This window comes from Kogia breviceps, chromosome 3 (assembly GCF_026419965.1).
Source record: "Kogia breviceps isolate mKogBre1 chromosome 3, mKogBre1 haplotype 1, whole genome shotgun sequence".
In the NCBI taxonomy this organism is placed as follows: domain Eukaryota; kingdom Metazoa; phylum Chordata; class Mammalia; order Artiodactyla; family Physeteridae; genus Kogia; species Kogia breviceps.
Window position 1 is genome coordinate 150,216,956 of NC_081312.1, and position 15,374 is coordinate 150,232,329.

At 50.1% G+C, this 15,374-nt stretch overlaps 1 long non-coding RNA gene across 1 annotated transcript in view; it reads left to right on the top strand.

Moving 5' to 3' along the window:
• LOC136793942 (uncharacterized) overlaps window positions 1-12,183 on the top strand; it is a 47,138-nt gene extending 34,955 nt beyond the window's left edge. Inside the window, exon 3 of the long non-coding RNA XR_010840041.1 lies at window positions 10,300-12,183. This is a non-coding gene — a long non-coding RNA (uncharacterized lncRNA). The remainder of the gene's footprint in view (window positions 1-10,299) is intronic.
• Window positions 12,184-15,374: the final 3,191 nt, after the last annotated feature.

The following is a 15,374-nucleotide window of genomic DNA, read 5'->3' on the forward strand; positions in this document are numbered from 1 at the left end:
GCCGCCTGGGCCATCCTAACCTGGTCCTTGGGCCAGGACAAAGGCAGGCACTGCACACAGAGGCTGCCTGGTGGGCCTTTACCTCCTGGAGTGTGTTATGCTAATCCAGCGACAGCCTGGACCCCTCCTGCATATCGATGGGTGGCTGTCAGCCTGGCTGGGACAGCCACTGGGGATCCAGAGAGTCCCCACTCACCCAGAGGAGGGGTGGCCCTGGCCAGTCAGGTCTGAGAGAATGGGTCTGCTTGGACCCAGACTCAGGCAGCTGAGGCAAAGGGGGAAGGGATGTTGGTGCTCAGCAGGGGTTCTTAGCCTGGCATCCCTGCCCCCCAGTGGGAGGGGCATGTGAACCTCTCAAATGGTAGGCAAATCTATGCACAGGTCCTTTTCTCTAGGGAGAGGGTCCATAGCTTTCATCAGATGCTCCAAAAGGTGAGTCTTACTGCTGGGCTCATCCAATCTCCCATTTTACAGATGGAAAAGCTGAGGCCCAGAGCTGGCATGCTTTGCCCAATGTCACACGATAAGTTGGTGGTAGCACTTGGGCCCCTACTCTTGCCCAGAGAACTCTCTGCTGTCACAGGCAACACATTCCTGAGCTTACAGAGGCAGGCAGGTAACTGAGGAGGTATCCAGGTTCAAGGAGAAGGGGCCAGCAGGACAGAGGAGTGTGCAATGGTCTGCCAGGGACACAGCTGCTCAGCCATAGCCCAGTGTTGCCAGGTCCTCAAGAGGAAACTTAGATTTTGGGAATTGCCTGGCACCACAGTGGTTAAGAATCCACCTGCCAATGCAGGGTACAAGGTTTCTGAGCCCTGGTCCAGGAAGATCCCACATGCTGCGGAGCAACTAAGCTCGTGCGCCACAACTACTGAGCCTGCACTCTAGAGCCTGCAAGTCACAACTACTGAAGCCCGCATGCACTAGGGTCCACTCGCTGCAACTACTGAGCCCGCATGCTGCAACGACTGAAGCCCGCGTGCCTAGAGCCCGTGCTCCGCAACAAGAGAAGCCACTGCAATGAGAAGCCCGAGCACCGCAACGAAGACTAGGCCCCACTCACCGCAACTAGAGAAAGCCTGCACACAGCAGCAAAGGCCCAATGCAGACAAAAAAAAGAAAAGAGAAGAAACTTAGATTAAAAAAAAATGTGCTACCATTTTCTGTCGCTACCAAAATAGATAGCTAGTGGGAAGCAGCCGCGTAGCACAGGGAGATCAGCTTGGTGCTTTGTGACCACCTAGAAGGGTGGGATAGGAAGGGTGGGAGGGAGACACAAGAAGGAGGAGATATGAGGATATATGTATATGTATAGCTGATTCACTTTGTTATACAGCAGAAACTAACATACCATTGTAAAGCAATTATACTCCAATAAAGCTGTTAAAAAATGTGAAATTTGCCAATTAAAAAATATAGATTCATATTTTAGAGCCACTGGGTGGCAGGGTGATGATGGGATACATGGCCCTCAGGCTGCTGAGTTTGAGACCTTTGCTTTTGACCTCACTGAGATCCCCCATCCTCAGTTCCTAAGACTGCAGCAAGGGAGGCTTGAATGTGGCCACCAGTGCAGATTCTCCCTATGCACAGGTCCCCGCCGGCCCAGAAGTCAAAAGCAGTCTGTAATGTGGGCTGGTGTCCAGAAACCCACGCTACTTGTCCTCAGTGCCCTGGTGCACATCTGCAGCCCTCTGACTGGGTGGCTTCTGCTTTCAGTTGTCAGCCTCAGCTGAGATGTCCCATCGCCAATGACTGCAGTTCCTTGCCTTTCCTGAGCCCCACTGTTTTCCCCACTTGAGGCAGAAGTGACAGGTTAATGGCAGTCTGTGCTGGTCTCTGCAGGGTGCGCTGACCTTCCCTTTGGGCTTGGCATGATCCCACAACACAGATCGTCCTCCAGAGGGGGCAATGGGGAAGGGGAGGAGACCGAGAGGGAGAGAGACAGAGAGGAGAAGAGAAAGAAAGAGAGGGAGAATCAGGCAGATACACAGAGAGAAACAGCGAGGAAATCAGAGAGAGATACAAGGGAGATTGGGGATGGTGTTGGAGACAGAGGAGAGAGATGGGGAGAGACACAGGGGACAAGCCTGACACAGCTGGAGAGAGTCAGAGAGAGACCTACAGACAGACATGGAAAGAGACCCCAGAAGAGAGGAGGAGAGAAGGGCAGGAGAGGAGAGAAGGTAGGGGACACACACACCCAGGTGCCCCCAGGTCCCCTTCCCCAGGCTTCCCTTGTCAGGACTGTCTCTGCAGTTCCCAGAGGCTCTGAGGGGCAAGAATCAGAGCCCTCTGAAATGATTCCCTCTTTGCTCTGAACCCTGGGGCCATGCACACCTGCATTGGAAGCTCAGTGGAAGCCGGCACTATCTCTACTCTGGTCACTGACAGACTCCAGTCCAGGGCCGACATGTTCCGAGGGCTCTGAAAGGCAGAAGGGCAGCTCTCACCGGACTCCAGGGAGGTGCTGCAGATAGGGAGCCCCACCCACCTGTCAAAGGAGTTTACATTTATTTGGGAAGGATGAGACCAAAAATTTCAAATTCTTTAAAAAAATCCTTTAAAAAATGTTATTGGGCTTCCCTGGTGGCGCAGTGGTTGAGAATCCGCCTGCCGATGCAGGGGACACGGGTTCGAGCCCTGGTCTGGGAAGATCCCACATGCCACGGAGCGGCTAGGCCCGTGGGCCGTGGCCACTGAGCCTGCGCGTCCGGAGCCTGTGCTCCGCAACGGGAGAGGCCACAACGGTGAGAGGCCCGCGTACCACAAAAAAAAAAAAAAAGTTATTAAGCTTTTAAGATGATAAAGAAAAAATGCTTGCCGTGACAACATAGGAAGAGATCAAGTGAAGAGTAACAATTCTCCTCCCCTGCAACATCCCCAAGCACATTCTAGGGTTCAAATCCAGAGCCCTCTAAGCCAGATTCACAAGTGGTTCCCTTAGCCTTCCCTCCCCTTGGCTCATGGGACTGGGGCTACTGGGGTTGGCATTCGTGCCAGCTCTGCCTGCAGGACCCCTTGGTGGCATCTCTTAGGAACATACAGAAGGGCCAGGTCTTTAGTGAAGCAGCTTTTCACAAGTACCCATGTACGTAAGTGCACAAGCATGTGCACGCACACACTTGCATGTGCACACACAACACTTCTTCCAGGTGTGACTCCTGGTGTGTCCGAGGGGTCAGCTAGGTGACCTTTCATTACAATCCTTGGTAATAGTCAACCAGAAAGGTTAGAACACATATCGGGTACTGGTGTGCTGCTCATAACCGTGGTCTTTGGGACACTTGACCTGTGTGCCTTGGTGCTCAGTGACTCAAGTGGGGAAATTTCAGGCACAAGAGAAAGACAAAGTGCTGGGCCAACAGGGGAGACGTTTGAGGGGAAAGATGAGAAGATGGGCCAGACGCATCCCTTTGTGTCTTTAATTACTGATATCTTCTTCTATCAAGCATTTACAGTGTTGTTTATCTCATGTGCATTTAATTATGTGTATAGACACTCAAAATATTTTTAATTAAAAATACTGAATACATTTGAAAATGTACTCTTTCTTGTATCCTACATATTAGCACATCCATTTATACATGTATATTACTGTTCAGAGCTGTATATGCAAAACCATGTATACTGACTTGCTGGGCAAATTTTAAAGGCCCACCAGGGGTAATATTTTTTTTCAACTATTTAATTTATTTATTTATTTATGGCTGCTTCGGGTCTTAGTTGCAGCATGTGGGCTTCTCTCTAGATGTGGTGTGTGGGCTCAGTGGTTGCGGTGCACGGGCTCTCTAGTTGTGGTGCATGGGCTTAGTTGCAGAGCGTGGGCTTAGTTGTCCCAGCTTAGTTGCCCCGGCTTAGTTGCCCTGAAGCATGTAGGATCTTAGTTCCTTGACCAGGGATAGGACCCATGTCCCCTGCATTGGAAAGTGAACTCTTTTTTTTTTTTTTTGGCTGCGTTGGGTCTTCGTTGCTTTATGTGGGCTTTCTCTAGTTGTGGCGGGGGGGGGGGGGCGCTACTCTTTGTTGCTGTGCACAGGCTTCTCATTGCGGTGGCTTCTCTTGTAGAGCACGGGCTCTAGGCGCACGGACTTCAGTAGTTGAGGCGCACGGGCTTAGTTGCTCCGCAGCATGTGGGATGGGATCTTTGTCCCCTGTATTGGCAGGCATATTCTAAACCACTGCGCCACCAGGGAAGTCCCGGAAGGTGGATTCTTAACCACGGGACCACCAGTGAAGTCCCCCACTAGGGGTAATTTTGACTATACTGGATGTTGACTTTAAGTAATGACTCTAACCCCACAAACGATAAGACTCCACTGTGCCTATTCCCTCCTCTCTGCCAAGCCCCTCATTATGCCCTGGGGGAGACAGAAACAAAGGTCCCACCTTGTGGGATATTGTATCCTATTGGGGGTAGCTGTATAGGCACATAATGAGAATATACTGTGATGTGTGTCATATGGGAGGTGTGTCCATGGGGAAATGGCATCCAGGAAGGCTTTGTAGAGCAGAGGACACTGGAGGAAATTCTCAGAGGGGGAGTAGGAGAGGTTATGGGCACTAATAGTTTCAGCCTTGCTCCTGATGTCTGGGAGACAGCCTGAGTTCAAAGCCTGGCCCTGACACATACTAGCTGTGGGACCTTGGGCTAGTTACCTCATCTCACTGGACCTAACATCCACAGCAGATGCTGTTGGTCACCCACCAGCAGGCATTTCTTTGTCCTTGAATGACTCTAATTTTGTCCCTGGCTCAGGGAAGGGGAACTGAGCTCCAGCCCCAGTCCTAGCCTCCGGGGGAGGGTTCCAGAAGATTTAAGTCCTTGTTCCCTTGTCAGTGATTGGTTTAGGTGTTGAAACATACTGCACCATTGACACAACTGCCTAACAAGCCACCTTGACACTTCAAACAACAACAATCATTTCCTTTTTTATTTATTTTTGGCTATGTTTGGTCTTTGTTGCTGCATGGGCTTTCTCTAGTTGCGGTGAGCGGGGGCTACTCTTTGTTGCAGTGTGTGGGCTTCTCATTGCAGTGGCTTCTCTTGCCACAGAGCACGGGATCTAGGTGAATGGGCTCAGTAGTTGTGGCTCACAGGCTCTAGGGCGCAGGCTCAGTAGTTGTGGCGCACGGGCTTCATTGCTCTGCGGCATGTGGGATCTTCCCGGACCAGGGCTCAAACCTGTGTCCCCTGCATTGGCAAGCAGATTCTTAACCTCTGTGCCACGAGGGAAGTCCCAACAATCATTTCTTTTGCTCAATACATCTGTGATTGGGGCAGGAATCAGTGGGATGGCTCATCTAGGTTTCATGTGGTGTCAACTGGGCAGTTTGAGTGGAGCTAGAGGATCAATCACACGGCTGGAAGTTGGGGCTGGCTGTGGGCCGGTCACTCAGCCTAGCCTGTGGGCCAAGGGCCTCCATTCCTCCTGGCTTGGACTTCTTCAGACATGGACGCTGGGTTCCCAGAACAAGGGTCCCAAGAGGCAGGAAAGAGAAGCTGTCATTTCTTAAGGTCTGGGCCTGGAAGCTGGCACAGTGTCATTTTGTCCTGTTCTATTGGGCAAGCAGTCACCAAGCTCAGATTCAAGGGGAGGGCACAGACCTCACCTCTTGATGAGAAGAATATGGAAGAATTGGGCGGGGCATGTTTTAAAATTGCTGTAGCCAGTGAAACATGGGGAAAAGTCTGTTGGGGGGGTGATTTCTAAGAAAGGTTCCTTTGCTCCCCAAAAGAGACATAGGCTTAACTGAATCACAACTGAGAGGCCAACATAAGAAATGAGACTATCCCAAGAAGAATAGGATGATCATACGCTTGACCCTTTACAGTTATATTCTTAGTTTCATAAAATTCAGGGAAAGGAGACCATTATAATAATATCTCCTGCAGTTGTTATATTTGGGATCATAACAAAGCATGCCTAAATTACATATAATTATGTGAATTATACTTAAAATTCTGTAGTATTTCAATATTTGATGGGAAAACTCAATACTGTCAAGATGTCAATCCTTCCTAAATTAAAGTATAAATACAATGCAATACCACTGAGATTGGAATTTAGAAACATTCTAAAGTTCATCTGGAAGAGCGAATGTGAAAAATTAACCAAGAAAATTTTGAGAGAGAAGTGTTCTCACAGGACACAAAAACACATATAAAGGGGTGTATCATAGCATGAGTTTTAATAACAAGAAATTGGAAACAACTTCAATGTCCACCCTCAGGGGAATAGTTAAATAAATTAGAGAGTATGTCTCAAACTTGAGCATGCATCAGGATCACCTGGAGACGGTCAGGCCCTGCTCGCAGAGTTTCTGTAGGCTGGGGGAGGGAAGGCTCAAGAATTTTGCGTTTCAAACAGGTTCCCAGGTGATGGTGATGCTGCTGGTCCAGACCACACTTTGAGAACCCCTGAATTAGAGACTCTCTCTACTAGAGAATACACTGAAACTGATCAAAGGACAAGATGTGTGTGAGTTGTAAAAGATAAAGAATAACATCAATTTTCCCTCCCAAAACACAAAAACTAAACTTAATCAAATTATGTGTGTGTAAAATTTCACTTAAAAAGATGACTGAAGGGAAAAAAGACAGGTAAGGAAAAGGTAGATGGTTGCTCTTCTTGCCCTGGACATTGCTGGGTCTGCATGCGATGCTGCAGCCACCTTTATACTGGCCTGACGTTGGAGCCAATAGCAAGGAGGGAGGAGCCATGAGAATCACAGGAAAGCATGCCCACAGCCTGGTGTATCCCTGGAACTCTCGTTATGTGAGTTAATAAGTCCTCATATGGCTTAAGCCATTTTTTGTTGGGGTCTTCTTTTACTCACAGCCCAAACTGCATAACTGATACAGTAATGATTGAATAAGATCATATAAGTGAGTGCTTTCTTGGGCACTTGACACATAGCCCTCTTCCATCCAGCCACCTTTTACTGCACTTATTCTGGAAAAGCTTTCTGGGCTGGGCCATAATAGGAAATATTGTGAGGAAGCTGGCAGATTCTTTGACCTCCAGGAGCTCAGAGTGGATAAGGGGAGCCAAAAGAAGCAAAAGAAGGAATTGAATGGTTCACGCAACTGGGAAATCTAGGAATGGGCTGGCTTCAGGTGTGGCAGAGTCCTGTTACTCAAATGATGTCAATTGGTCTCTTTTTCAATGTGGCTCAGGTCTCTTTGTGAGCTAGCTGCATTCTGTCCTGCTGTGGAGCACTTCCTCTATGCAGTGGGAGGAGAGCATGGATTTTGTCAACCATAAGGCTTGCATCCTACCATCTGAGCAAGCCTAGAGGAAAGAGAAGACTCCTCTTTTCCCTGCCTCCATATATAAAATCCCAGGGAAGGAGTCTGACTAGCTTAGCCTGTGCCATGTGCCCTTATCTGGCCAAAAATTGTGGTCAGGGGATGGCATACCATGCTTGGCCTAACGTGTATTGTGTGGGTGTTTACATATATAATTTATGTCATATATGTGTATATATATATATATTTTTAATCTATTGTGTTTTTTTAAGATTTAATTTTATTTTTGGCTGCTTTGGGTCTTTTAAAAAATGAATTTACTTATTTATTTATTTTTGGCTGTGTTGGGTCTTTGTTGCTGCGCATGGGCTTTCTCTAGTTGTGGGGGCTACTCTAGAGTGGGGGCTACTCTTCGTTGTGTTGCACGGGCTTCTCATTGTGGTGGCTTCTATTGTTGCGGAGCACGGGCTCTAGGTGCGCGGGTTTCAGTAGTTGTGGCTCATGGGCTCTAGGGCGCAGGCTCAGTAGTTGTGGCACACGGGCTTCATTGCTCTGAGGCATGTGGGATCTTCCCAGACCAGGGCTCGAACCTGTGTCCCCTGCATTGGCAGGTGGATTCTTATCCACTGCGCCACCATGGAAGGCCCTAGTCTATTGTTGTATAACAATATTACCACAAATGCAGCAGTGTGAGACAACACATATTATCTCACAGTTTTTGTGGGTCAGGAATCCTGGCATGGCTTAGCTGGGTCCTCTGCAAGCCTGCAATCAAGGTGCAGGCCAGGACTGAGGCCTCATCCGGAGGTTCAGCTGGGGAAGGGTCCACTTCCAAGTTCATGCAGCACTTGGCCAAATTCAGTTCCTTGCACGTACAGGATTAAGGGTTCATTTTCTTGCTGGCTGTCACCTGTCCTCAGTTTCTAGAGGCCATTTTCAGGTGGGCTGCAACATGGCCACCTGCTTTATCAAAACCAACAAGGGAGTGAGAGAATCTAGTAAGATGGGTGCTACAATCTTTTTTTTTTTTTTTTTTTGGCCATGCCATGCAGCATGTGAGATCTTAGTTCCCTGACCAAGGATCGGACCCGTGCCCCCTGCAGTGGAAGCTCAGAGTCTTAACCACTGGACCACCAGGGAAGTTCCTGGGTACTACAGTCTTATGTGATTATATCACATCATCATATACATGTAATCACATACATCCTATCACCTTTGCTGTATCCTGTTGTTTAGATGTAAGTCACAGGTCCTGCCCAATCTCAAGGAGATGGGATTCTGCATGGGCATGAATACCAAGAAGTGGGTGTCATGGGGGTCACCTCAAGAGTTTGTCTCCATATAGTATATATACATACATATATATGTTTACTGAATATAGTTTATTACACATATAGTTGTTCTCTACTTGCTATTCTCCACCTCATTCTCCCAGTGTAGCCAAAATTCATTCATTCACTTAACAAGTACTGATCAATCCCCTGCAATGTGCCAGGTTCAGTCCTAGGAAGATGGATTCCTGTTCTCATAGGACTTATATCTACTGGGGGGAACTGATAGTTAACTAATCACACAACGAAATACATCATTACAGACTCCGTAAATGCTATGAAGAAAAGTTCAGAGTACAGTAAAGGCATATAACAAGGGGTCCTGTCCTGGTCTAGGGCTCAGGAAAAGTTCCTCTGAGAAATATTTCCTGAAATTTAAGGATGAGTAGAAAATGCAGTGCACAGGGAGTCAATGCAATGGGGCAGGGTGAGTAGAACACTCTAGGCAAAGGGCCTATGCAAAGGCCCTGAGGCAGAACTGTATGACTAATTCCTAGAACTCAATGAATTCCCTGAGGTTGGCATCCTGAACAGCAAGGGGGAGTGGAGAATGCTGTTCCTGATCCTGTCACTCTTGGTGCTTAAAACTCTTCAATGACTTGTTCTCAGTACCCTTAGTATAATATCCAAACTTGCTCTTGGGTAGCCCCCTGCCTTCCACTCTGGCTGCATGCCTGACCACTCCTGACCACTCCTGAGCCACTTCTGTCACCTCCCAGAAGCTGGCTTCTCCACCCCCAACACTTTGCTTGAATAATTCCTATTTTTCCTTCAGGACACAGATTAGACATCATGGCCTCTGGAAAGCTGGGTTAAATATTCTCCTGTTTGTCTCTGCAAACCCATGGGTTCCATGCAGGTTTTGTCAGGAGGGAGGGGAGTGAGGATGGGTCATTGTTCCATGGTCTCCTCTCCTCCCTCCCTCACAGGGTCACTTGGAGCTGGCTATGGCCCTTGACAGATATCACTGATCTGCTTGAAGCAGCCCTCTCCACATAACCCTCCCCCATGCAGGATCCTCAAACCCTCCCTTCCTTTGTCTCTTCCAGTGACCTAAGAGTGGTAACAGCCTAGCTGTGACTAAAAGTGTGTGATTAAAAGCTAGACCTCTGGGGCCATAGTTTGAATGTCAGCTTTGCTACATACTTAGCTGTGTGACTTTGGGCAAGTTACTCAACCTCTCTGTTCTTCAGTTTCTTCATGAGGTAAAATGAGGATAATAATCGTACTCCCTTCATAGAATTGTTATGAAGATTAAATGAATTGGGACTTCTCTGGTGGTCCAGTGGTAAAGAGTCCTCCTTCCAATGCAGGGGACGCAGGTTTGATCCCTGGTCAGGGAACTAAGATCCCAAATGCCGCAGGGCAATTAAGCGCATGAGCCACAACTACTGAGCTCGTGCACCTCAAAGAGAGAGCCTGCATGCTGCAAACTATAGAGCCCACACGCTCTGGAGCCTGCGCGCCACAACAAAAGATCCCGCATGCTGCAACTAAGACCTAATGCAGCCAAAAATAAAAATAAAATAAATAAATCTTTAAAAAAAGATTAAATGAATTAATATATGTAGAGTACCTAGAACTGTGCCTGGCACAGAGTAGGTGCTTTGTGTTGTTGTTATTGGTCTTTAGTCCTCTCCTGGCCTGACCAGTTACTGTATCATTGCTTTTATTTTTTTATTTTTTATTTTTATTATTTTTTATCATTGCTTTTAGACTTGCCTCCTGAATAGGGCTGTGGAACCTGAAGTTGGAATGCCCAGGGCTTCCCTGCACCCCTGTCTTCCAGCACCTGGCCTAGTAGAGGTCAAATGGCAACTGCCCAGTGACTTGGATTTGATCTAAGAAGATTTCTGACCATCATCTCATTCAGGGATAAACATGGACTCTGGCCTTTTCTCCCAGTTGGGGAGTGAGGGGTGCCAAGCTGTACCTGCAGACCCTCCCTTGGATCTCTCTCCCTGCCCCAACCCCCAGTGTCACCCTGCACCCCAGCCTCCTGACAGCTCCAGGTAGGGCAGATCCTAACAGCCCTGAATGGAACAGTGAGGAGGCACCTGGTGGCTAGGGGGTGGGGGGTAGGGGTGGGCAGTAGCCCTGTGAGCATCTGTGGGGGGAGGGCACTCCTCACTTTCAGAGGGACACCAACAAGCCAGGTGGGTCCAGCGGGGAGTGGCCAGAGTGGGCATGGCCCCATCATCTGAGATGCAGAGGTGTTAGGTTGCCACACCCAAGGGAGATGGGAGGGGTCCTCACATGCTGAAGGGGGGGCCTGAGGAAGGGAGGGTAGTCCAGAGGGCAGGAGAATGCAGCCAGTGCAGGCCCCGGACAGGGAAATTATCTGTATCTGGACTGTTGACAGTCACTATTCTTAATGTCCACCATGGCTCCCAAGCAATGCATCCAGTGTCTGACCATCTTTGTGGCCGTAGCTCTGTGCTGACTGTAGAGAATGACTGCAGCTCACACCAGTGTGCCCATGCTAAGGGTCCCATGACCATGCCCTTCTGAAACAGGAGGTAAGGAGGCAGGGCACAACATTTGAAGAAATGACATAGCCCAAGGACATGACATAAACTGATTAGAACCAAGTGGATCCAAGATGGCAGACAAGTCGACTTCCAGTAGACCTTGAGCCTCAGTATACACTCACTGAAACACATCAGCAAGCTAAATGACACACCCACAGGCACCATGACATTTCCAAGACTGACCATAAGTATCAAAAAGTGGGTGGTGGCCCAATTCTTGGAAATCCACCTCCTTCCTGAAATAGCTAGAATCCTCCTCCCACTCATTAGCCTATGAAATTACCCACCCCTATAAAAACTGACAACCCCAAACCCTGGTGCCTTTCTCACCTTCTGAGATGGCCCACACTCTTGTGTGTTTCTCTCTAAATAACTCCACTTCTTACCTATCATTTTGTCTCTCCCTGAATTTCTTCTGCGATGAGACGTCAAGAACCTGAGCTTCATTAAGTCCTGAAACCAGGTGTGTGATCTCAGTTGGAAGACTGTGGGTTTTGGCCAGGTTCGAGTCCCAGCCGCGTGGGTTCAAGTCCCAATCTGAGGTGCACGGTTTCACTTCCGGGGTCATCTTAGTTCTCTGCATCCTCCATGCCTCAAACAGAACCCTGCTGACTGTCAGTTCTTGTTTGCTGCTTGAAGGAAGGAATGAACGCCAGTGGTGGGGCCGGGGCAGAAGGGACAGAGAGATCAGATAGACCTGGGTTCAAATTTCTGCTCTTGGGGCTTCCCTGGTGGCGCAGTGGTTAAGAATCCGCCTGCCAATGCAGGGGACACAGGTTCAAGCCCTGATCCGGGAAGATCCCACATGCCGCGGAGCAACTAAGCCCATGCGCCACAACTACTGAGCCTGAACTCTAGAGCCCGGGAGCCACAACTACTGAGCCCATGTGCCACAACTACTGAAGCCCGCGTGCCTAGAGCCCATGCTCCACAACAAGAGAAGCCACTGCAATGAGAAACCCACACACCATGACGAAGGGTAGCCCCTGCTTGCCACCAGTAGAGAAAGCCTGCGTGCACGAACGAAGACCCAACGCAGCCAGAAATAAATTTAAAAATAAATTAATTTAAAACAAAATTTCTGCTCTTCACCTACTGGCTGTGTGACCTTGGGCAATTCATTTAGCTTATCTGAGCCTCAGTTTCTTTGTGAAATGGGAAGCCCAGGGCCTACCTCCCTGGATTTCTCTCAGGCTCAATGAGCTGCTGTGTACAAAGTAGTGACACAGTGGCTTGTGCCTGCATAAAGGCTCAGTAAACTGATAAGAACTTTTTCTGAGTCTCTGCACATCCCCACGTCCTGCTGCAACTTACCCTTTCAGGATTCCATCTCTCCGGCACCTCCCAGGTCCTATCCAGCTTCCAAACCACTCAAGTCTCAGCCTGACCCTCAAAGGATCAGGCATAAACACAGAAAGCTGCCCACCTTCACCCTGAAGGAAACTGGAGGCCAATTCTTCTGTCCTCTATGGCGTCCTTGCCTCCTTCCCCATCCTTCATCTTGACTGGCCAAAAAGGACATCCCAGAGCACAACCCAAGCTGAAAGTTTCTAGAATTCATGGGAAAAAGCCCCATACTAGTTAGGGGAGAGTTCCCAAGGTCTGGGTGCCCCACACTCCCAGCCTGTCTGCTCCCTCGAAAAGGGTCCCAGTACCTCCTATTTTCCCAGCCAGGAGGCCTGCCAGTTCCCACATTACCACATGAATGGGCCACAAGGCGCCCTGTCCACTCGAGCAAACAATTTGGCTAGCAAATTGACACAATTAGGAGAGACAGAGAGGGAAGAAAGCGGCCGGCTCCCACAGCAGCCCGCGGGCAGCTCCTGCCGAGCTCCTCCTGGGCTTTGTGGGCCTGGTGCTCAGGGCTGATTAGAAACCTTGTGGCCTTTTCAAGAGCCCTAAGTGATTGGCCCCCTTAATCTGATTACAACTTGCAGAGCCCCTCCAGCCGCCTCTGAAGGGCCGTTCTCAAGCATCCTGCTCGATGGTGCACACACACACACACACACACACACACACACACACACACACACTTAGCACCCACTCAGGCCTGCTGGTGGAGGCGCTGCCTCTTTCCTCACCATGTCTCACCTCTTTAGTCAGGGACCTCTGAGTACCTCTGAGCTGGCCTAGTCGCTGCCTTCAGGCCCCATTCCCCTCAACACAGGCCCTAAACCTGACACACAAGGGGACTGACACTGCCCCTAACACACTGGGTCACCTATCTTTTTTTTTTTTTTGTAATTTCTTAATACAATTTTAAAAGTTACTTTCCATTTACAGTTATTACAAAACATTGGCTATACTCCCCACATCGTACAATACATCCTTGAGTCTATCTTACACCCAACAGTTTGTACTTCCCTCTCGCCCACCCCAAATTGCCCTCCCCCCACCCCAACTGGTAACCACTAGCTTGTTCTTTATATCTCGGGTCACCTATCTTTAGAGTGTCCCACTCGGATACACTGCCAAGGCCAGGGGCACACGCGTACACTCACACCCCATGGGCATGCCTCCTCACCACCCATCCCTCCTCAGAGCGGCCACTCCCAGCATCCAGGGCAAGATACCCGACTCCACCAAGGGCAGCGCTCTCTCCACAGCAGCTGTATTTCTGGGGCTTCTCGGGCTGCAGCTCCCAGGGGATTAGGCCCAGCAGGCAGCTTGGACACAGCTCAGGCACAGGCTGCTTGGGTTGCCCCCCCTGGGAACTCAGCTCGCAGGGCTACCGTCAACAGCTTCAGCTCTCCACATCCACTTTCTAGCTCTTAATCCCCGGAGCTGAGCCACAATGGCCCCTTTCCCCATACTTGCTCCTGGCCCTCACAGGCCCCAGCCTGGCCTCCCAAACCAATCGGAGCCTTCCTAGACCGCAGCGCAGGATGAGGGTGGGGTGGGGGACAAAACTGGCCCAAGGCGGAAGGGGACAGAAGAGGAGGCTCTGGCCTTGTTAACTAACCACCCCTACCCCAAGAGATGCAAGACGGGCATGTACGTAAGGGTGGGTGACATGTGTAGGGCCCTCAGGGGTGAGCCCCATGCTGTTGCACCCCATCTTTCAGGCCATTCAACCTGGAGGCCCTGAGAAAGGATTCTCCACTTAGGAACCCCACTCTTTTCTCACACCATCCTGAAGACCCTCATCTCCTGGCTGGGCGAAGACCCTCATCTCCTGGCTGGGCCAGGAACCAGAGAGTGGGAAACATGGGGTCCTGGTTGGGACATTGAAATCAGAGGGACCTGGGCTCCAGTGTCACTTTAGCACCACCCTTAATAACACTGTGACCATGGACGGGTTACTTATCCTCTCTGGACCTCAGTATCCCCACCTGTGAGATGCTGGGAGCTGCTGGGAGGTTAAATAACAGGGCCTAGAAGGTCAGCACAGTGCTCAGCACATAGTCAGCACTCAATACATGGCTGCTGTCATCATTTGTGAGTCAAAACAGGAGGGGACTTGGGGTACAGCCACCAAACAACAGATGTGGGGACAGTCCCTGGGTGTACCCCTGCAGCCCTGCTGGAATCTGGGCTCTGCAGGGTCCTGTGAAAACCGTCGTCACAGCTGTGCCCTCCAGGATAAACCTGCCAGTATAAGCCTCCCAGTTGTCAACATTTTAAAGACCTCATCCCCAATCACATTACCCACAGCTAGTTTGGGTAACAGGGGTCCAGACCCAGGTCTCTCTCCCTGCTGAGGCCTGGGCTTAGGCTCCCAGGGCAACCTCGACATTACCCTGAGGCGACTACGGGACCCTTGCCTTCAGTGCCCTCCTTGCACAATCCCCAGAACCCGGGTCGTGTCATCAGGGGAAGGGGCCCCCCCAGAGCCCCCAAAGCCTGGTCCTGTCTGGGCCTACTACTGGGCGGGACTGCCAGCCGGACCTCAGGGCCGTCAGGCTTCGGGATCTCCTCCAGCCATACTTCTCCCGCGCCGCCGCCCCTCCCAGGCCCTCCGTGGGCATGTCGGGCTGGGCTGGGCGGGGCCAGCTCTGCAGGGGGAGGGAGGCGGGGGTGAGGATCAGCTGAAATCAAAGCCGCCGCTCCCCTCCCCACCACGCCGCACCCCTGCCGAGCTGCCGCGCACCTCCTTCTTTGTCACAATGTTTTTCAATCCGGTGAAGCAAACTGTCCAATTAGAGCCGGGGCCTCCGGCTTCCATCTTTGCCGACGTTTAATTAACACGCTCCTCTTGGCAGCTGCTGACAAGTTCCAGAAACAGGTTGTAAAGGGTTTTTGTCTTTACCCAGCATGGAA